This window comes from Balaenoptera ricei, chromosome 4 (genome assembly GCF_028023285.1).
Source record: "Balaenoptera ricei isolate mBalRic1 chromosome 4, mBalRic1.hap2, whole genome shotgun sequence".
NCBI classification, from domain to species: Eukaryota; Metazoa; Chordata; class Mammalia; order Artiodactyla; family Balaenopteridae; genus Balaenoptera; species Balaenoptera ricei.
The window spans coordinates 26,190,785-26,211,480 of NC_082642.1; positions in this window are offsets into that span (position 1 = coordinate 26,190,785).

Consider the following 20,696-nt stretch of genomic DNA (forward strand, 5'->3'; position numbering starts at 1 on the left):
CGCCGGGAGGCCTCCTGCACGGTACAGAAAGCAGAGTGTTTCTCTAGGAGAGCTCCCTTTCCCTCACATAGCCATTCTACTGGTGAAGAGAACACGAGCAACCACACTGTGTCTCAGGACGCTCTGAGGCCGCACTTTCAGCTCTCCCGCTGGGAAAGTAATGCTCTTCGCTCTAGGTAACCAATATCAAAATTGAACCCAGCACATGCACCTGTAGTTTCTGACCAACCAAGAGAGACTCAAGCAGCACGCTGGACCTTCCCTGATAAAACTTTGGCGCCAAGGGGCTCCGGCATGGGCTGAATGGCTTCAAGGACACGATTCCCGGGGATAGGCCCAATGGTCCCTGTAGCTCAGAAAACCCGAGGTAGCGTTCAGGGGCAAATTGTACGTTTGTCGGGCTGCCTCTGTAGTCGGCCTTCTGCTTGGCAGAGAGAAGACGGCAGGTAAGGGTTCCCAGTCTGAACAATAAACACAGCGTTTTGTCATTGCAGCAGTGGTTCAGCAGTGGGGACCTTTTGCATTACACCTGAGACCTGCTAGGCCTGTGCTCGGGAGGCCTGTTGAAAGCCTGGCAATCTCCATGGGCACCGAAGAGAGAGAGCAGAGCGTCGCCTTTCCTTCTCCATGCAGAGAAATGATCCGAAGGGGCCTAGGGACCTGTGTTTGGGTAGGTCGCCTAAGAAGAGGCATTGGGTACACAGTGTTTTCCCACGCCCAGGGGGTGAGGACCCAGGAGTCCTAGGAGTCCTGAGCGGCACGCTAGCGTTAAGCCACTGCCATGACTAAGGCTTCTGGGCAAATGCTGCATGCCTGCCAGCATTGTGGCTGCCGTCCTGGACTTTGTTTTGATCTTCGTGATCAGCGTAGATCGCCCTGTATGTAGAGGGGGCTCTGGCATGCCTCAGGCAAGGACGTGGAAACACCTTTTGTCTTTCCTGTAAAGCACCCTTCCCTTTGAGGCACATTCCAGCACGCAAGGAAGGACTCGCAGAACGCCCTATGTAGGCACCTTGGAGGCTACGAGGATTCCTCGTTCAACTAGGGAATTCCTCCGTTTCTCATAAGGTCCCAGTATCAAAGTTGAACCCAGCCCACGTACGTGTCGTTTCTGAAGAACCAAAGGAGGCACGAGAAGCACTGTGCTACCTTCTCAGAATAATGTTTTATTTAGGCAGGGAGATTTGCACTGTGCGGATGACCTAAGCGATTTAAGGCGCTCGGGAGGTCTAGGTGGCCTTGAACCTGCCAAAAGACTAGCAGGGCTCAGGAGGAAACGGTTGATTTTCCAGGCTGCATCTAAAAGTCGTGTTTCTGCTTGGCAGAGAGAGACGGCAGGTGTGTAAAGCGAGAAGGAACACGAAGCACAGAGTTGTTTCACTGCAGCTCAGGGTCCGCCCTGAGAGCCACTGGCATTACACCGAGGACTTTCCAGAACTCTGGTCGGGGCACACTTGAAAGACTTGTCAGTCTATCGATCCAACGAAGGAAACACTGCCTTGCCTTTCACGGTGCACTCAAAGAGACGACCCGGAGTACCCAGGTAGCGAGCGGCACGGTGCGCAGTCGGCCAAGAAGAGTCACTGAGCACACAGCGTTCTTCCAAGGGACGTGGTGAGGCGGCGGGAGTCCTAGGAAGGGCACACTGGCCTGAATGCCCTACCTTCCCTGCCGGGGTCATGGAAATCGTTTGCACACGGCCACCCGTGGATGGAAACCCGGACATTACGTTGAGCCTGGGGGACAGGTCTGCTTTTCCCGTTATGTGAAGAGGGCTGCTGGAGGCCTCCTGCCGCGAGTAGGAAACACTGTGTTAATCGAGGAAAGCTGCCTCTCCCTCAGTCGGCATTGCCACTGTGAAGAGATGACGGGCAACCGCACTGGTTTTCACTTAAGTTGGAGGCCGCAGGTGGCCTGCTTTCCCGTTGGGAAAATAACGCTTCCCTCCTTAGGTCCCGATGCCAGACTTGGCACAGCCCACGGACGGGTAGTTTCTGAGCAACGAAAAGAGACTCACGCAGCCCCCTGGACCTTCCCTGATAAAACTTTGGCACGAAGGGAGTTCTGCTTGGGCTGAGTGGCGTGACCGACATAATTCCTTGGGTTAGGCCAAAGTGTCCTTTTCCCTTACAAAAGCTTAGGCAGTGTTGCAGGGGCAACAAGTCCGTATGTCAGGCTGCATCTAAAGTCGACTGTCTGCTTGGCGGGCGAGGGCAGGCTGGCGTTCCCAGGATGAACAGCGAGCCGAGGGTTTTTCCCATTGCAGTTCGGGTTCAGCGGCGGGGACCACTTGCAGTACACCTAAGACCTGCTAGACCTGTGCTCGGGAGGACTTTCGAAAGACTGGCAATCCACCTGTGCGACCAAGAGAGCGGTGTTTTGCCTTTCACTCTTCATTCCAAGAGATGATCCGATGGGCCTAGGTCCCTGTACGTTGGTAGGTCGCCTAAGAAGTGGCATCCGGTACACACTGTGTTTCCATGAGACGTGGTGAGGACGCGGGAGTCCCAGGAGTCCTGCAAAGCACACTAGCGTTTAGCCACTGCTTGGAGTGAGGCTCCCTGGGAAACGCTGCGTGCCTGCCCGGCGCTGTGGATGCAATTCCCGGACCTTGCCTTCAGCTTGGCGCTCAGCGTAGTGTTCCTTTTAGGTAGAGGCGACCCTGGGGTGCCTCAGGAGTGGACGTGGAAACACACTATGCCTCTCAAGGAAAGCCCACTTTCCGTCCAAAGACATGCCAGCAGGCACGCGTGGGCTGACAGAGCACTGTATTTCAGGCAGCTTTCACGTTGAACCACCCTTCTTTCCAGTTGGGAGGTACTACAGTGCTCTGAAGGTCCCAATCTCAAAGTTGAGCACGGCCCCACGTACCTATAGGTTCTCCCGCACCGAAAGGGACACAAGGAGGACTGTGGCCCCCCCTCTGAATAACTTGGTAGCCGGGGTGTGGCGCACTGTGCGAATGGCATGAAATATTGGAGGGGCTAGGTCGAGTGAGTTAGGTGTCCCTGCAGCTGCCAAAAGCCTAGCAGTGTGCAGGGGGAAACCGTCCATTTTCCAGACTGCAGCTAACGTCGAGTGACTGCTCGCCAGAACGAGCCGGTAGCTAAGTACACCCAGAAGGAACACTACGCACCGGCTTTCTCCTTGCTCCTCAGCGGCAGCACTGAGAGACACACTAGGCATTACACCTAAGACCTTCTACACCTCTGTTCGGGGAGCACTTTTGAATGTCTTGGCTATCTAGCTATCCAACAAAGAAAAGAGTGTGTTGCCTCTCACTCGGCATGCAAAGAGATGATCCGGAGGGCTTTGGTAGCGGCACGGTGCTCAGGGGGCCAAGAAGAGTACTCGGTACACAGTGTTCTTCCAGGGGACATGCTGAGGCAGCGGGGGTCCTGGGAAAGGCCCACGAACATTCATGCACTACTTGCCTAAGGTTTCGTGGAAAGCCTCTGCACGCCTCAGTTCGTGGAGGGACTACCTGAACCTTACTTTGGTCCTCGCGGAACAGCACAGTGTTCCCTTTATGTATATAGGGCGCCGGGAGGCCTCCTGCACGGTACAGAAAGCAGAGTGTTTCTCTAGGAGAGCTCCCTTTCCCTCACATAGCCATTCTACTGGTGAAGAGAACACGAGCAACCACACTGTGTCTCAGGACGCTCTGAGGCCGCACTTTCAGCTCTCCCGCTGGGAAAGTAATGCTCTTCGCTCTAGGTAACCAATATCAAAATTGAACCCAGCACATGCACCTGTAGTTTCTGACCAACCAAGAGAGACTCAAGCAGCACGCTGGACCTTCCCTGATAAAACTTTGGCGCCAAGGGGCTCCGGCATGGGCTGAATGGCTTCAAGGACACGATTCCCGGGGATAGGCCCAATGGTCCCTGTAGCTCAGAAAACCCGAGGTAGCGTTCAGGGGCAAATTGTACGTTTGTCGGGCTGCCTCTGTAGTCGGCCTTCTGCTTGGCAGAGAGAAGACGGCAGGTAAGGGTTCCCAGTCTGAACAATAAACACAGCGTTTTGTCATTGCAGCAGTGGTTCAGCAGTGGGGACCTTTTGCATTACACCTGAGACCTGCTAGGCCTGTGCTCGGGAGGCCTGTTGAAAGCCTGGCAATCTCCATGGGCACCGAAGAGAGAGAGCAGAGCGTCGCCTTTCCTTCTCCATGCAGAGAAATGATCCGAAGGGGCCTAGGGACCTGTGTTTGGGTAGGTCGCCTAAGAAGAGGCATTGGGTACACAGTGTTTTCCCACGCCCAGGGGGTGAGGACCCAGGAGTCCTAGGAGTCCTGAGCGGCACGCTAGCGTTAAGCCACTGCCATGACTAAGGCTTCTGGGCAAATGCTGCATGCCTGCCAGCATTGTGGCTGCCGTCCTGGACTTTGTTTTGATCTTCGTGATCAGCGTAGATCGCCCTGTATGTAGAGGGGGCTCTGGCATGCCTCAGGCAAGGAAGTGGAAACACCTTTTGTCTTTCCTGTAAAGCACCCTTCCCTTTGAGGCACATTCCAGCACGCAAGGAAGGACTCGCAGAACGCCCTATGTAGGCACCTTGGAGGCTACGAGGATTCCTCGTTCAACTAGGGAATTCCTCCGTTTCTCATAAGGTCCCAGTATCAAAGTTGAACCCAGCCCACGTACGTGTCGTTTCTGAAGAACCAAAGGAGGCACGAGAAGCACTGTGCTACCTTCTCAGAATAATGTTTTATTTAGGCAGGGAGATTTGCACTGTGCGGATGACCTAAGCGATTTAAGGCGCTCGGGAGGTCTAGGTGGCCTTGAACCTGCCAAAAGACTAGCAGGGCTCAGGAGGAAACGGTTGATTTTCCAGGCTGCATCTAAAAGTCGTGTTTCTGCTTGGCAGAGAGAGACGGCAGGTGTGTAAAGCGAGAAGGAACACGAAGCACAGAGTTGTTTCACTGCAGCTCAGGGTCCGCCCTGAGAGCCACTGGCATTACACCGAGGACTTTCCAGAACTCTGGTCGGGGCACACTTGAAAGACTTGTCAGTCTATCGATCCAACGAAGGAAACACTGCCTTGCCTTTCACGGTGCACTCAAAGAGACGACCCGGAGTACCCAGGTAGCGAGCGGCACGGTGCGCAGTCGGCCAAGAAGAGTCACTGAGCACACAGCGTTCTTCCAAGGGACGTGGTGAGGCGGCGGGAGTCCTAGGAAGGGCACACTGGCCTGAATGCCCTACCTTCCCTGCCGGGGTCATGGAAATCGTTTGCACACGGCCACCCGTGGATGGAAACCCGGACATTACGTTGAGCCTGGGGGACAGGTCTGCTTTTCCCGTTATGTGAAGAGGGCTGCTGGAGGCCTCCTGCCGCGAGTAGGAAACACTGTGTTAATCGAGGAAAGCTGCCTCTCCCTCAGTCGGCATTGCCACTGTGAAGAGATGACGGGCAACCGCACTGGTTTTCACTTAAGTTGGAGGCCGCAGGTGGCCTGCTTTCCCGTTGGGAAAATAACGCTTCCCTCCTTAGGTCCCGATGCCAGACTTGGCACAGCCCACGGACGGGTAGTTTCTGAGCAACGAAAAGAGACTCACGCAGCCCCCTGGACCTTCCCTGATAAAACTTTGGCACGAAGGGAGTTCTGCTTGGGCTGAGTGGCGTGACCGACATAATTCCTTGGGTTAGGCCAAAGTGTCCTTTTCCCTTACAAAAGCTTAGGCAGTGTTGCAGGGGCAACAAGTCCGTATGTCAGGCTGCATCTAAAGTCGACTGTCTGCTTGGCGGGCGAGGGCAGGCTGGCGTTCCCAGGATGAACAGCGAGCCGAGGGTTTTTCCCATTGCAGTTCGGGTTCAGCGGCGGGGACCACTTGCAGTACACCTAAGACCTGCTAGACCTGTGCTCGGGAGGACTTTCGAAAGACTGGCAATCCACCTGTGCGACCAAGAGAGCGGTGTTTTGCCTTTCACTCTTCATTCCAAGAGATGATCCGAAGGGCCTAGGTCCCTGTACGTTGGTAGGTCGCCTAAGAAGTGGCATCCGGTACACACTGTGTTTCCATGAGACGTGGTGAGGACGCGGGAGTCCCAGGAGTCCTGCAAAGCACACTAGCGTTTAGCCACTGCTTGGAGTGAGGCTCCCTGGGAAACGCTGCGTGCCTGCCCGGCGCTGTGGATGCAATTCCCGGACCTTGCCTTCAGCTTGGCGCTCAGCGTAGTGTTCCTTTTAGGTAGAGGCGACCCTGGGGTGCCTCAGGAGTGGACGTGGAAACACACTATGCCTCTCAAGGAAAGCCCACTTTCCGTCCAAAGACATGCCAGCAGGCACGCGTGGGCTGACAGAGCACTGTATTTCAGGCAGCTTTCACGTTGAACCACCCTTCTTTCCAGTTGGGAGGTACTACAGTGCTCTGAAGGTCCCAATCTCAAAGTTGAGCACGGCCCCACGTACCTATAGGTTCTCCCGCACCGAAAGGGACACAAGGAGGACTGTGGCCCCCCCTCTGAATAACTTGGTAGCCGGGGTGTGGCGCACTGTGCGAATGGCATGAAATATTGGAGGGGCTAGGTCGAGTGAGTTAGGTGTCCCTGCAGCTGCCAAAAGCCTAGCAGTGTGCAGGGGGAAACCGTCCATTTTCCAGACTGCAGCTAACGTCGAGTGACTGCTCGCCAGAACGAGCCGGTAGCTAAGTACACCCAGAAGGAACACTACGCACCGGCTTTCTCCTTGCTCCTCAGCGGCAGCACTGAGAGACACACTAGGCATTACACCTAAGACCTTCTACACCTCTGTTCGGGGAGCACTTTTGAATGTCTTGGCTATCTAGCTATCCAACAAAGAAAAGAGTGTGTTGCCTCTCACTCGGCATGCAAAGAGATGATCCGGAGGGCTTTGGTAGCGGCACGGTGCTCAGGGGGCCAAGAAGAGTACTCGGTACACAGTGTTCTTCCAGGGGACATGCTGAGGCAGCGGGGGTCCTGGGAAAGGCCCACGAACATTCATGCACTACTTGCCTAAGGTTTCGTGGAAAGCCTCTGCACGCCTCAGTTCGTGGAGGGACTACCTGAACCTTACTTTGGTCCTCGCGGAACAGCACAGTGTTCCCTTTATGTATATAGGGCGCCGGGAGGCCTCCTGCACGGTACAGAAAGCAGAGTGTTTCTCTAGGAGAGCTCCCTTTCCCTCACATAGCCATTCTACTGGTGAAGAGAACACGAGCAACCACACTGTGTCTCAGGACGCTCTGAGGCCGCACTTTCAGCTCTCCCGCTGGGAAAGTAATGCTCTTCGCTCTAGGTAACCAATATCAAAATTGAACCCAGCACATGCACCTGTAGTTTCTGACCAACCAAGAGAGACTCAAGCAGCACGCTGGACCTTCCCTGATAAAACTTTGGCGCCAAGGGGCTCCGGCATGGGCTGAATGGCTTCAAGGACACGATTCCCGGGGATAGGCCCAATGGTCCCTGTAGCTCAGAAAACCCGAGGTAGCGTTCAGGGGCAAATTGTACGTTTGTCGGGCTGCCTCTGTAGTCGGCCTTCTGCTTGGCAGAGAGAAGACGGCAGGTAAGGGTTCCCAGTCTGAACAATAAACACAGCGTTTTGTCATTGCAGCAGTGGTTCAGCAGTGGGGACCTTTTGCATTACACCTGAGACCTGCTAGGCCTGTGCTCGGGAGGCCTGTTGAAAGCCTGGCAATCTCCATGGGCACCGAAGAGAGAGAGCAGAGCGTCGCCTTTCCTTCTCCATGCAGAGAAATGATCCGAAGGGGCCTAGGGACCTGTGTTTGGGTAGGTCGCCTAAGAAGAGGCATTGGGTACACAGTGTTTTCCCACGCCCAGGGGGTGAGGACCCAGGAGTCCTAGGAGTCCTGAGCGGCACGCTAGCGTTAAGCCACTGCCATGACTAAGGCTTCTGGGCAAATGCTGCATGCCTGCCAGCATTGTGGCTGCCGTCCTGGACTTTGTTTTGATCTTCGTGATCAGCGTAGATCGCCCTGTATGTAGAGGGGGCTCTGGCATGCCTCAGGCAAGGACGTGGAAACACCTTTTGTCTTTCCTGTAAAGCACCCTTCCCTTTGAGGCACATTCCAGCACGCAAGGAAGGACTCGCAGAACGCCCTATGTAGGCACCTTGGAGGCTACGAGGATTCCTCGTTCAACTAGGGAATTCCTCCGTTTCTCATAAGGTCCCAGTATCAAAGTTGAACCCAGCCCACGTACGTGTCGTTTCTGAAGAACCAAAGGAGGCACGAGAAGCACTGTGCTACCTTCTCAGAATAATGTTTTATTTAGGCAGGGAGATTTGCACTGTGCAGATGACCTAAGCGATTTAAGGCGCTCGGGAGGTCTAGGTGGCCTTGAACCTGCCAAAAGACTAGCAGGGCTCAGGAGGAAACGGTTGATTTTCCAGGCTGCATCTAAAAGTCGTGTTTCTGCTTGGCAGAGAGAGACGGCAGGTGTGTAAAGCGAGAAGGAACACGAAGCACAGAGTTGTTTCACTGCAGCTCAGGGTCCGCCCTGAGAGCCACTGGCATTACACCGAGGACTTTCCAGAACTCTGGTCGGGGCACACTTGAAAGACTTGTCAGTCTATCGATCCAACGAAGGAAACACTGCCTTGCCTTTCACGGTGCACTCAAAGAGACGACCCGGAGTACCCAGGTAGCGAGCGGCACGGTGCGCAGTCGGCCAAGAAGAGTCACTGAGCACACAGCGTTCTTCCAAGGGACGTGGTGAGGCGGCGGGAGTCCTAGGAAGGGCACACTGGCCTGAATGCCCTACCTTCCCTGCCGGGGTCATGGAAATCGTTTGCACACGGCCACCCGTGGATGGAAACCCGGACATTACGTTGAGCCTGGGGGACAGGTCTGCTTTTCCCGTTATGTGAAGAGGGCTGCTGGAGGCCTCCTGCCGCGAGTAGGAAACACTGTGTTAATCGAGGAAAGCTGCCTCTCCCTCAGTCGGCATTGCCACTGTGAAGAGATGACGGGCAACCGCACTGGTTTTCACTTAAGTTGGAGGCCGCAGGTGGCCTGCTTTCCCGTTGGGAAAATAACGCTTCCCTCCTTAGGTCCCGATGCCAGACTTGGCACAGCCCACGGACGGGTAGTTTCTGAGCAACGAAAAGAGACTCACGCAGCCCCCTGGACCTTCCCTGATAAAACTTTGGCACGAAGGGAGTTCTGCTTGGGCTGAGTGGCGTGACCGACATAATTCCTTGGGTTAGGCCAAAGTGTCCTTTTCCCTTACAAAAGCTTAGGCAGTGTTGCAGGGGCAACAAGTCCGTATGTCAGGCTGCATCTAAAGTCGACTGTCTGCTTGGCGGGCGAGGGCAGGCTGGCGTTCCCAGGATGAACAGCGAGCCGAGGGTTTTTCCCATTGCAGTTCGGGTTCAGCGGCGGGGACCACTTGCAGTACACCTAAGACCTGCTAGACCTGTGCTCGGGAGGACTTTCGAAAGACTGGCAATCCACCTGTGCGACCAAGAGAGCGGTGTTTTGCCTTTCACTCTTCATTCCAAGAGATGATCCGATGGGCCTAGGTCCCTGTACGTTGGTAGGTCGCCTAAGAAGTGGCATCCGGTACACACTGTGTTTCCATGAGACGTGGTGAGGACGCGGGAGTCCCAGGAGTCCTGCAAAGCACACTAGCGTTTAGCCACTGCTTGGAGTGAGGCTCCCTGGGAAACGCTGCGTGCCTGCCCGGCGCTGTGGATGCAATTCCCGGACCTTGCCTTCAGCTTGGCGCTCAGCGTAGTGTTCCTTTTAGGTAGAGGCGACCCTGGGGTGCCTCAGGAGTGGACGTGGAAACACACTATGCCTCTCAAGGAAAGCCCACTTTCCGTCCAAAGACATGCCAGCAGGCACGCGTGGGCTGACAGAGCACTGTATTTCAGGCAGCTTTCACGTTGAACCACCCTTCTTTCCAGTTGGGAGGTACTACAGTGCTCTGAAGGTCCCAATCTCAAAGTTGAGCACGGCCCCACGTACCTATAGGTTCTCCCGCACCGAAAGGGACACAAGGAGGACTGTGGCCCCCCCTCTGAATAACTTGGTAGCCGGGGTGTGGCGCACTGTGCGAATGGCATGAAATATTGGAGGGGCTAGGTCGAGTGAGTTAGGTGTCCCTGCAGCTGCCAAAAGCCTAGCAGTGTGCAGGGGGAAACCGTCCATTTTCCAGACTGCAGCTAACGTCGAGTGACTGCTCGCCAGAACGAGCCGGTAGCTAAGTACACCCAGAAGGAACACTACGCACCGGCTTTCTCCTTGCTCCTCAGCGGCAGCACTGAGAGACACACTAGGCATTACACCTAAGACCTTCTACACCTCTGTTCGGGGAGCACTTTTGAATGTCTTGGCTATCTAGCTATCCAACAAAGAAAAGAGTGTGTTGCCTCTCACTCGGCATGCAAAGAGATGATCCGGAGGGCTTTGGTAGCGGCACGGTGCTCAGGGGGCCAAGAAGAGTACTCGGTACACAGTGTTCTTCCAGGGGACATGCTGAGGCAGCGGGGGTCCTGGGAAAGGCCCACGAACATTCATGCACTACTTGCCTAAGGTTTCGTGGAAAGCCTCTGCACGCCTCAGTTCGTGGAGGGACTACCTGAACCTTACTTTGGTCCTCGCGGAACAGCACAGTGTTCCCTTTATGTATATAGGGCGCCGGGAGGCCTCCTGCACGGTACAGAAAGCAGAGTGTTTCTCTAGGAGAGCTCCCTTTCCCTCACATAGCCATTCTACTGGTGAAGAGAACACGAGCAACCACACTGTGTCTCAGGACGCTCTGAGGCCGCACTTTCAGCTCTCCCGCTGGGAAAGTAATGCTCTTCGCTCTAGGTAACCAATATCAAAATTGAACCCAGCACATGCACCTGTAGTTTCTGACCAACCAAGAGAGACTCAAGCAGCACGCTGGACCTTCCCTGATAAAACTTTGGCGCCAAGGGGCTCCGGCATGGGCTGAATGGCTTCAAGGACACGATTCCCGGGGATAGGCCCAATGGTCCCTGTAGCTCAGAAAACCCGAGGTAGCGTTCAGGGGCAAATTGTACGTTTGTCGGGCTGCCTCTGTAGTCGGCCTTCTGCTTGGCAGAGAGAAGACGGCAGGTAAGGGTTCCCAGTCTGAACAATAAACACAGCGTTTTGTCATTGCAGCAGTGGTTCAGCAGTGGGGACCTTTTGCATTACACCTGAGACCTGCTAGGCCTGTGCTCGGGAGGCCTGTTGAAAGCCTGGCAATCTCCATGGGCACCGAAGAGAGAGAGCAGAGCGTCGCCTTTCCTTCTCCATGCAGAGAAATGATCCGAAGGGGCCTAGGGACCTGTGTTTGGGTAGGTCGCCTAAGAAGAGGCATTGGGTACACAGTGTTTTCCCACGCCCAGGGGGTGAGGACCCAGGAGTCCTAGGAGTCCTGAGCGGCACGCTAGCGTTAAGCCACTGCCATGACTAAGGCTTCTGGGCAAATGCTGCATGCCTGCCAGCATTGTGGCTGCCGTCCTGGACTTTGTTTTGATCTTCGTGATCAGCGTAGATCGCCCTGTATGTAAAGGGGGCTCTGGCATGCCTCAGGCAAGGACGTGGAAACACCTTTTGTCTTTCCTGTAAAGCACCCTTCCCTTTGAGGCACATTCCAGCACGCAAGGAAGGACTCGCAGAACGCCCTATGTAGGCACCTTGGAGGCTACGAGGATTCCTCGTTCAACTAGGGAATTCCTCCGTTTCTCATAAGGTCCCAGTATCAAAGTTGAACCCAGCCCACGTACGTGTCGTTTCTGAAGAACCAAAGGAGGCACGAGAAGCACTGTGCTACCTTCTCAGAATAATGTTTTATTTAGGCAGGGAGATTTGCACTGTGCGGATGACCTAAGCGATTTAAGGCGCTCGGGAGGTCTAGGTGGCCTTGAACCTGCCAAAAGACTAGCAGGGCTCAGGAGGAAACGGTTGATTTTCCAGGCTGCATCTAAAAGTCGTGTTTCTGCTTGGCAGAGAGAGACGGCAGGTGTGTAAAGCGAGAAGGAACACGAAGCACAGAGTTGTTTCACTGCAGCTCAGGGTCCGCCCTGAGAGCCACTGGCATTACACCGAGGACTTTCCAGAACTCTGGTCGGGGCACACTTGAAAGACTTGTCAGTCTATCGATCCAACGAAGGAAACACTGCCTTGCCTTTCACGGTGCACTCAAAGAGACGACCCGGAGTACCCAGGTAGCGAGCGGCACGGTGCGCAGTCGGCCAAGAAGAGTCACTGAGCACACAGCGTTCTTCCAAGGGACGTGGTGAGGCGGCGGGAGTCCTAGGAAGGGCACACTGGCCTGAATGCCCTACCTTCCCTGCCGGGGTCATGGAAATCGTTTGCACACGGCCACCCGTGGATGGAAACCCGGACATTACGTTGAGCCTGGGGGACAGGTCTGCTTTTCCCGTTATGTGAAGAGGGCTGCTGGAGGCCTCCTGCCGCGAGTAGGAAACACTGTGTTAATCGAGGAAAGCTGCCTCTCCCTCAGTCGGCATTGCCACTGTGAAGAGATGACGGGCAACCGCACTGGTTTTCACTTAAGTTGGAGGCCGCAGGTGGCCTGCTTTCCCGTTGGGAAAATAACGCTTCCCTCCTTAGGTCCCGATGCCAGACTTGGCACAGCCCACGGACGGGTAGTTTCTGAGCAACGAAAAGAGACTCACGCAGCCCCCTGGACCTTCCCTGATAAAACTTTGGCACGAAGGGAGTTCTGCTTGGGCTGAGTGGCGTGACCGACATAATTCCTTGGGTTAGGCCAAAGTGTCCTTTTCCCTTACAAAAGCTTAGGCAGTGTTGCAGGGGCAACAAGTCCGTATGTCAGGCTGCATCTAAAGTCGACTGTCTGCTTGGCGGGCGAGGGCAGGCTGGCGTTCCCAGGATGAACAGCGAGCCGAGGGTTTTTCCCATTGCAGTTCGGGTTCAGCGGCGGGGACCACTTGCAGTACACCTAAGACCTGCTAGACCTGTGCTCGGGAGGACTTTCGAAAGACTGGCAATCCACCTGTGCGACCAAGAGAGCGGTGTTTTGCCTTTCACTCTTCATTCCAAGAGATGATCCGAAGGGCCTAGGTCCCTGTACGTTGGTAGGTCGCCTAAGAAGTGGCATCCGGTACACACTGTGTTTCCATGAGACGTGGTGAGGACGCGGGAGTCCCAGGAGTCCTGCAAAGCACACTAGCGTTTAGCCACTGCTTGGAGTGAGGCTCCCTGGGAAACGCTGCGTGCCTGCCCGGCGCTGTGGATGCAATTCCCGGACCTTGCCTTCAGCTTGGCGCTCAGCGTAGTGTTCCTTTTAGGTAGAGGCGACCCTGGGGTGCCTCAGGAGTGGACGTGGAAACACACTATGCCTCTCAAGGAAAGCCCACTTTCCGTCCAAAGACATGCCAGCAGGCACGCGTGGGCTGACAGAGCACTGTATTTCAGGCAGCTTTCACGTTGAACCACCCTTCTTTCCAGTTGGGAGGTACTACAGTGCTCTGAAGGTCCCAATCTCAAAGTTGAGCACGGCCCCACGTACCTATAGGTTCTCCCGCACCGAAAGGGACACAAGGAGGACTGTGGCCCCCCCTCTGAATAACTTGGTAGCCGGGGTGTGGCGCACTGTGCGAATGGCATGAAATATTGGAGGGGCTAGGTCGAGTGAGTTAGGTGTCCCTGCAGCTGCCAAAAGCCTAGCAGTGTGCAGGGGGAAACCGTCCATTTTCCAGACTGCAGCTAACGTCGAGTGACTGCTCGCCAGAACGAGCCGGTAGCTAAGTACACCCAGAAGGAACACTACGCACCGGCTTTCTCCTTGCTCCTCAGCGGCAGCACTGAGAGACACACTAGGCATTACACCTAAGACCTTCTACACCTCTGTTCGGGGAGCACTTTTGAATGTCTTGGCTATCTAGCTATCCAACAAAGAAAAGAGTGTGTTGCCTCTCACTCGGCATGCAAAGAGATGATCCGGAGGGCTTTGGTAGCGGCACGGTGCTCAGGGGGCCAAGAAGAGTACTCGGTACACAGTGTTCTTCCAGGGGACATGCTGAGGCAGCGGGGGTCCTGGGAAAGGCCCACGAACATTCATGCACTACTTGCCTAAGGTTTCGTGGAAAGCCTCTGCACGCCTCAGTTCGTGGAGGGACTACCTGAACCTTACTTTGGTCCTCGCGGAACAGCACAGTGTTCCCTTTATGTATATAGGGCGCCGGGAGGCCTCCTGCACGGTACAGAAAGCAGAGTGTTTCTCTAGGAGAGCTCCCTTTCCCTCACATAGCCATTCTACTGGTGAAGAGAACACGAGCAACCACACTGTGTCTCAGGACGCTCTGAGGCCGCACTTTCAGCTCTCCCGCTGGGAAAGTAATGCTCTTCGCTCTAGGTAACCAATATCAAAATTGAACCCAGCACATGCACCTGTAGTTTCTGACCAACCAAGAGAGACTCAAGCAGCACGCTGGACCTTCCCTGATAAAACTTTGGCGCCAAGGGGCTCCGGCATGGGCTGAATGGCTTCAAGGACACGATTCCCGGGGATAGGCCCAATGGTCCCTGTAGCTCAGAAAACCCGAGGTAGCGTTCAGGGGCAAATTGTACGTTTGTCGGGCTGCCTCTGTAGTCGGCCTTCTGCTTGGCAGAGAGAAGACGGCAGGTAAGGGTTCCCAGTCTGAACAATAAACACAGCGTTTTGTCATTGCAGCAGTGGTTCAGCAGTGGGGACCTTTTGCATTACACCTGAGACCTGCTAGGCCTGTGCTCGGGAGGCCTGTTGAAAGCCTGGCAATCTCCATGGGCACCGAAGAGAGAGAGCAGAGCGTCGCCTTTCCTTCTCCATGCAGAGAAATGATCCGAAGGGGCCTAGGGACCTGTGTTTGGGTAGGTCGCCTAAGAAGAGGCATTGGGTACACAGTGTTTTCCCACGCCCAGGGGGTGAGGACCCAGGAGTCCTAGGAGTCCTGAGCGGCACGCTAGCGTTAAGCCACTGCCATGACTAAGGCTTCTGGGCAAATGCTGCATGCCTGCCAGCATTGTGGCTGCCGTCCTGGACTTTGTTTTGATCTTCGTGATCAGCGTAGATCGCCCTGTATGTAGAGGGGGCTCTGGCATGCCTCAGGCAAGGAAGTGGAAACACCTTTTGTCTTTCCTGTAAAGCACCCTTCCCTTTGAGGCACATTCCAGCACGCAAGGAAGGACTCGCAGAACGCCCTATGTAGGCACCTTGGAGGCTACGAGGATTCCTCGTTCAACTAGGGAATTCCTCCGTTTCTCATAAGGTCCCAGTATCAAAGTTGAACCCAGCCCACGTACGTGTCGTTTCTGAAGAACCAAAGGAGGCACGAGAAGCACTGTGCTACCTTCTCAGAATAATGTTTTATTTAGGCAGGGAGATTTGCACTGTGCGGATGACCTAAGCGATTTAAGGCGCTCGGGAGGTCTAGGTGGCCTTGAACCTGCCAAAAGACTAGCAGGGCTCAGGAGGAAACGGTTGATTTTCCAGGCTGCATCTAAAAGTCGTGTTTCTGCTTGGCAGAGAGAGACGGCAGGTGTGTAAAGCGAGAAGGAACACGAAGCACAGAGTTGTTTCACTGCAGCTCAGGGTCCGCCCTGAGAGCCACTGGCATTACACCGAGGACTTTCCAGAACTCTGGTCGGGGCACACTTGAAAGACTTGTCAGTCTATCGATCCAACGAAGGAAACACTGCCTTGCCTTTCACGGTGCACTCAAAGAGACGACCCGGAGTACCCAGGTAGCGAGCGGCACGGTGCGCAGTCGGCCAAGAAGAGTCACTGAGCACACAGCGTTCTTCCAAGGGACGTGGTGAGGCGGCGGGAGTCCTAGGAAGGGCACACTGGCCTGAATGCCCTACCTTCCCTGCCGGGGTCATGGAAATCGTTTGCACACGGCCACCCGTGGATGGAAACCCGGACATTACGTTGAGCCTGGGGGACAGGTCTGCTTTTCCCGTTATGTGAAGAGGGCTGCTGGAGGCCTCCTGCCGCGAGTAGGAAACACTGTGTTAATCGAGGAAAGCTGCCTCTCCCTCAGTCGGCATTGCCACTGTGAAGAGATGACGGGCAACCGCACTGGTTTTCACTTAAGTTGGAGGCCGCAGGTGGCCTGCTTTCCCGTTGGGAAAATAACGCTTCCCTCCTTAGGTCCCGATGCCAGACTTGGCACAGCCCACGGACGGGTAGTTTCTGAGCAACGAAAAGAGACTCACGCAGCCCCCTGGACCTTCCCTGATAAAACTTTGGCACGAAGGGAGTTCTGCTTGGGCTGAGTGGCGTGACCGACATAATTCCTTGGGTTAGGCCAAAGTGTCCTTTTCCCTTACAAAAGCTTAGGCAGTGTTGCAGGGGCAACAAGTCCGTATGTCAGGCTGCATCTAAAGTCGACTGTCTGCTTGGCGGGCGAGGGCAGGCTGGCGTTCCCAGGATGAACAGCGAGCCGAGGGTTTTTCCCATTGCAGTTCGGGTTCAGCGGCGGGGACCACTTGCAGTACACCTAAGACCTGCTAGACCTGTGCTCGGGAGGACTTTCGAAAGACTGGCAATCCACCTGTGCGACCAAGAGAGCGGTGTTTTGCCTTTCACTCTTCATTCCAAGAGATGATCCGAAGGGCCTAGGTCCCTGTACGTTGGTAGGTCGCCTAAGAAGTGGCATCCGGTACACACTGTGTTTCCATGAGACGTGGTGAGGACGCGGGAGTCCCAGGAGTCCTGCAAAGCACACTAGCGTTTAGCCACTGCTTGGAGTGAGGCTCCCTGGGAAACGCTGCGTGCCTGCCCGGCGCTGTGGATGCAATTCCCGGACCTTGCCTTCAGCTTGGCGCTCAGCGTAGTGTTCCTTTTAGGTAGAGGCGACCCTGGGGTGCCTCAGGAGTGGACGTGGAAACACACTATGCCTCTCAAGGAAAGCCCACTTTCCGTCCAAAGACATGCCAGCAGGCACGCGTGGGCTGACAGAGCACTGTATTTCAGGCAGCTTTCACGTTGAACCACCCTTCTTTCCAGTTGGGAGGTACTACAGTGCTCTGAAGGTCCCAATCTCAAAGTTGAGCACGGCCCCACGTACCTATAGGTTCTCCCGCACCGAAAGGGACACAAGGAGGACTGTGGCCCCCCCTCTGAATAACTTGGTAGCCGGGGTGTGGCGCACTGTGCGAATGGCATGAAATATTGGAGGGGCTAGGTCGAGTGAGTTAGGTGTCCCTGCAGCTGCCAAAAGCCTAGCAGTGTGCAGGGGGAAACCGTCCATTTTCCAGACTGCAGCTAACGTCGAGTGACTGCTCGCCAGAACGAGCCGGTAGCTAAGTACACCCAGAAGGAACACTACGCACCGGCTTTCTCCTTGCTCCTCAGCGGCAGCACTGAGAGACACACTAGGCATTACACCTAAGACCTTCTACACCTCTGTTCGGGGAGCACTTTTGAATGTCTTGGCTATCTAGCTATCCAACAAAGAAAAGAGTGTGTTGCCTCTCACTCGGCATGCAAAGAGATGATCCGGAGGGCTTTGGTAGCGGCACGGTGCTCAGGGGGCCAAGAAGAGTACTCGGTACACAGTGTTCTTCCAGGGGACATGCTGAGGCAGCGGGGGTCCTGGGAAAGGCCCACGAACATTCATGCACTACTTGCCTAAGGTTTCGTGGAAAGCCTCTGCACGCCTCAGTTCGTGGAGGGACTACCTGAACCTTACTTTGGTCCTCGCGGAACAGCACAGTGTTCCCTTTATGTATATAGGGCGCCGGGAGGCCTCCTGCACGGTACAGAAAGCAGAGTGTTTCTCTAGGAGAGCTCCCTTTCCCTCACATAGCCATTCTACTGGTGAAGAGAACACGAGCAACCACACTGTGTCTCAGGACGCTCTGAGGCCGCACTTTCAGCTCTCCCGCTGGGAAAGTAATGCTCTTCGCTCTAGGTAACCAATATCAAAATTGAACCCAGCACATGCACCTGTAGTTTCTGACCAACCAAGAGAGACTCAAGCAGCACGCTGGACCTTCCCTGATAAAACTTTGGCGCCAAGGGGCTCCGGCATGGGCTGAATGGCTTCAAGGACACGATTCCCGGGGATAGGCCCAATGGTCCCTGTAGCTCAGAAAACCCGAGGTAGCGTTCAGGGGCAAATTGTACGTTTGTCGGGCTGCCTCTGTAGTCGGCCTTCTGCTTGGCAGAGAGAAGACGGCAGGTAAGGGTTCCCAGTCTGAACAATAAACACAGCGTTTTGTCATTGCAGCAGTGGTTCAGCAGTGGGGACCTTTTGCATTACACCTGAGACCTGCTAGGCCTGTGCTCGGGAGGCCTGTTGAAAGCCTGGCAATCTCCATGGGCACCGAAGAGAGAGAGCAGAGCGTCGCCTTTCCTTCTCCATGCAGAGAAATGATCCGAAGGGGCCTAGGGACCTGTGTTTGGGTAGGTCGCCTAAGAAGAGGCATTGGGTACACAGTGTTTTCCCACGCCCAGGGGGTGAGGACCCAGGAGTCCTAGGAGTCCTGAGCGGCACGCTAGCGTTAAGCCACTGCCATGACTAAGGCTTCTGGGCAAATGCTGCATGCCTGCCAGCATTGTGGCTGCCGTCCTGGACTTTGTTTTGATCTTCGTGATCAGCGTAGATCGCCCGGTATGTAGAGGGGGCTCTGGCATGCCTCAGGCAAGGAAGTGGAAACACCTTTTGTCTTTCCTGTAAAGCACCCTTCCCTTTGAGGCACATTCCAGCACGCAAGGAAGGACTCGCAGAACGCCCTATGTAGGCACCTTGGAGGCTACGAGGATTCCTCGTTCAACTAGGGAATTCCTCCGTTTCTCATAAGGTCCCAGTATCAAAGTTGAACCCAGCCCACGTACGTGTCGTTTCTGAAGAACCAAAGGAGGCACGAGAAGCACTGTGCTACCTTCTCAGAATAATGTTTTATTTAGGCAGGGAGATTTGCACTGTGCGGATGACCTAAGCGATTTAAGGCGCTCGGGAGGTCTAGGTGGCCTTGAACCTGCCAAAAGACTAGCAGGGCTCAGGAGGAAACGGTTGATTTTCCAGGCTGCATCTAAAAGTCGTGTTTCTGCTTGGCAGAGAGAGACGGCAGGTGTGTAAAGCGAGAAGGAACACGAAGCACAGAGTTGTTTCACTGCAGCTCAGGGTCCGCCCTGAGAGCCACTGGCATTACACCGAGGACTTTCCAGAACTCTGGTCGGGGCACACTTGAAAGACTTGTCAGTCTATCGATCCAACGAAGGAAACACTGCCTTGCCTTTCACGGTGCACTCAAAGAGACGACCCGGAGTACCCAGGTAGCGAGCGGCACGGTGCGCAGTCGGCCAAGAAGAGTCACTGAGCACACAGCGTTCTTCCAAGGGACGTGGTGAGGCGGCGGGAGTCCTAGGAAGGGCACACTGGCCTGAATGCCCTACCTTCCCTGCCGGGGTCATGGAAATCGTTTGCACACGGCCACCCGTGGATGGAAACCCGGACATTACGTTGAGCCTGGGGGACAGGTCTGCTTTTCCCGTTATGTGAAGAGGGCTGCTGGAGGCCTCCTGCCGCGAGTAGGAAACACTGTGTTAATCGAGGAAAGCTGCCTCTCCCTCAGTCGGCATTGCCACTGTGAAGAGATGACGGGCAACCGCACTGGTTTTCACTTAAGTTGGAGGCCGCAGGTGGCCTGCTTTCCCGTTGGGAAAATAACGCTTCCCTCCTTAGGTCCCGATGCCAGACTTGGCACAGCCCACGGACGGGTAGTTTCTGAGCAACGAAAAGAGACTCACGCAGCCCCCTGGACCTTCCCTGATAAAACTTTGGCACGAAGGGAGTTCTGCTTGGGCTGAGTGGCGTGACCGACATAATTCCTTGGGTTAGGCCAAAGTGTCCTTTTCCCTTACAAAAGCTTAGGCAGTGTTGCAGGGGCAACAAGTCCGTATGTCAGGCTGCATCTAAAGTCGACTGTCTGCTTGGCGGGCGAGGGCAGGCTGGCGTTCCCAGGATGAACAGCGAGCCGAGGGTTTTTCCCATTGCAGTTCGGGTTCAGCGGCGGGGACCACTTGCAGTACACCTAAGACCTGCTAGACCTGTGCTCGGGAGGACTTTCGAAAGACTGGCAATCCACCTGTGCGACCAAGAGAGCGGTGTTTTGCCTTTCACTCTTCATTCCAAGAGATGATCCGAAGGGCCTAGGTCCCTGTACGTTGGTAGGTCGCCTAAGAAGTGGCATCCGGTACACACTGTGTTTCCATGAGACGTGGTGAGGACGCGGGAGTCCCAGGAGTCCTGCAAAGCACACTAGCGTTTAGCCACTGCTTGGAGTGAGGCTCCCTGGGAAACGCTGCGTGCCTGCCCGGCGCTGTGGATGCAATTCCCGGACCTTGCCTTCAGCTTGGCGCTCAGCGTAGTGTTCCTTTTAGGTAGAGGCGACCCTGGGGTGCCTCAGGAGTGGACGTGGAAACACACTATGCCTCTCAAGGAAAGCCCACTTTCCGTCCAAAGACATGCCAGCAGGCACGCGTGGGCTGACAGAGCACTGTATTTCAGGCAGCTTTCACGTTGAACCACCCTTCTTTCCAGTTGGGAGGTACTACAGTGCTCTGAAGGTCCCAATCTCAAAGTTGAGCACGGCCCCACGTACCTATAGGTTCTCCCGCACCGAAAGGGACACAAGGAGGACTGTGGCCCCCCCTCTGAATAACTTGGTAGCCGGGGTGTGGCGCACTGTGCGAATGGCATGAAATATTGGAGGGGCTAGGTC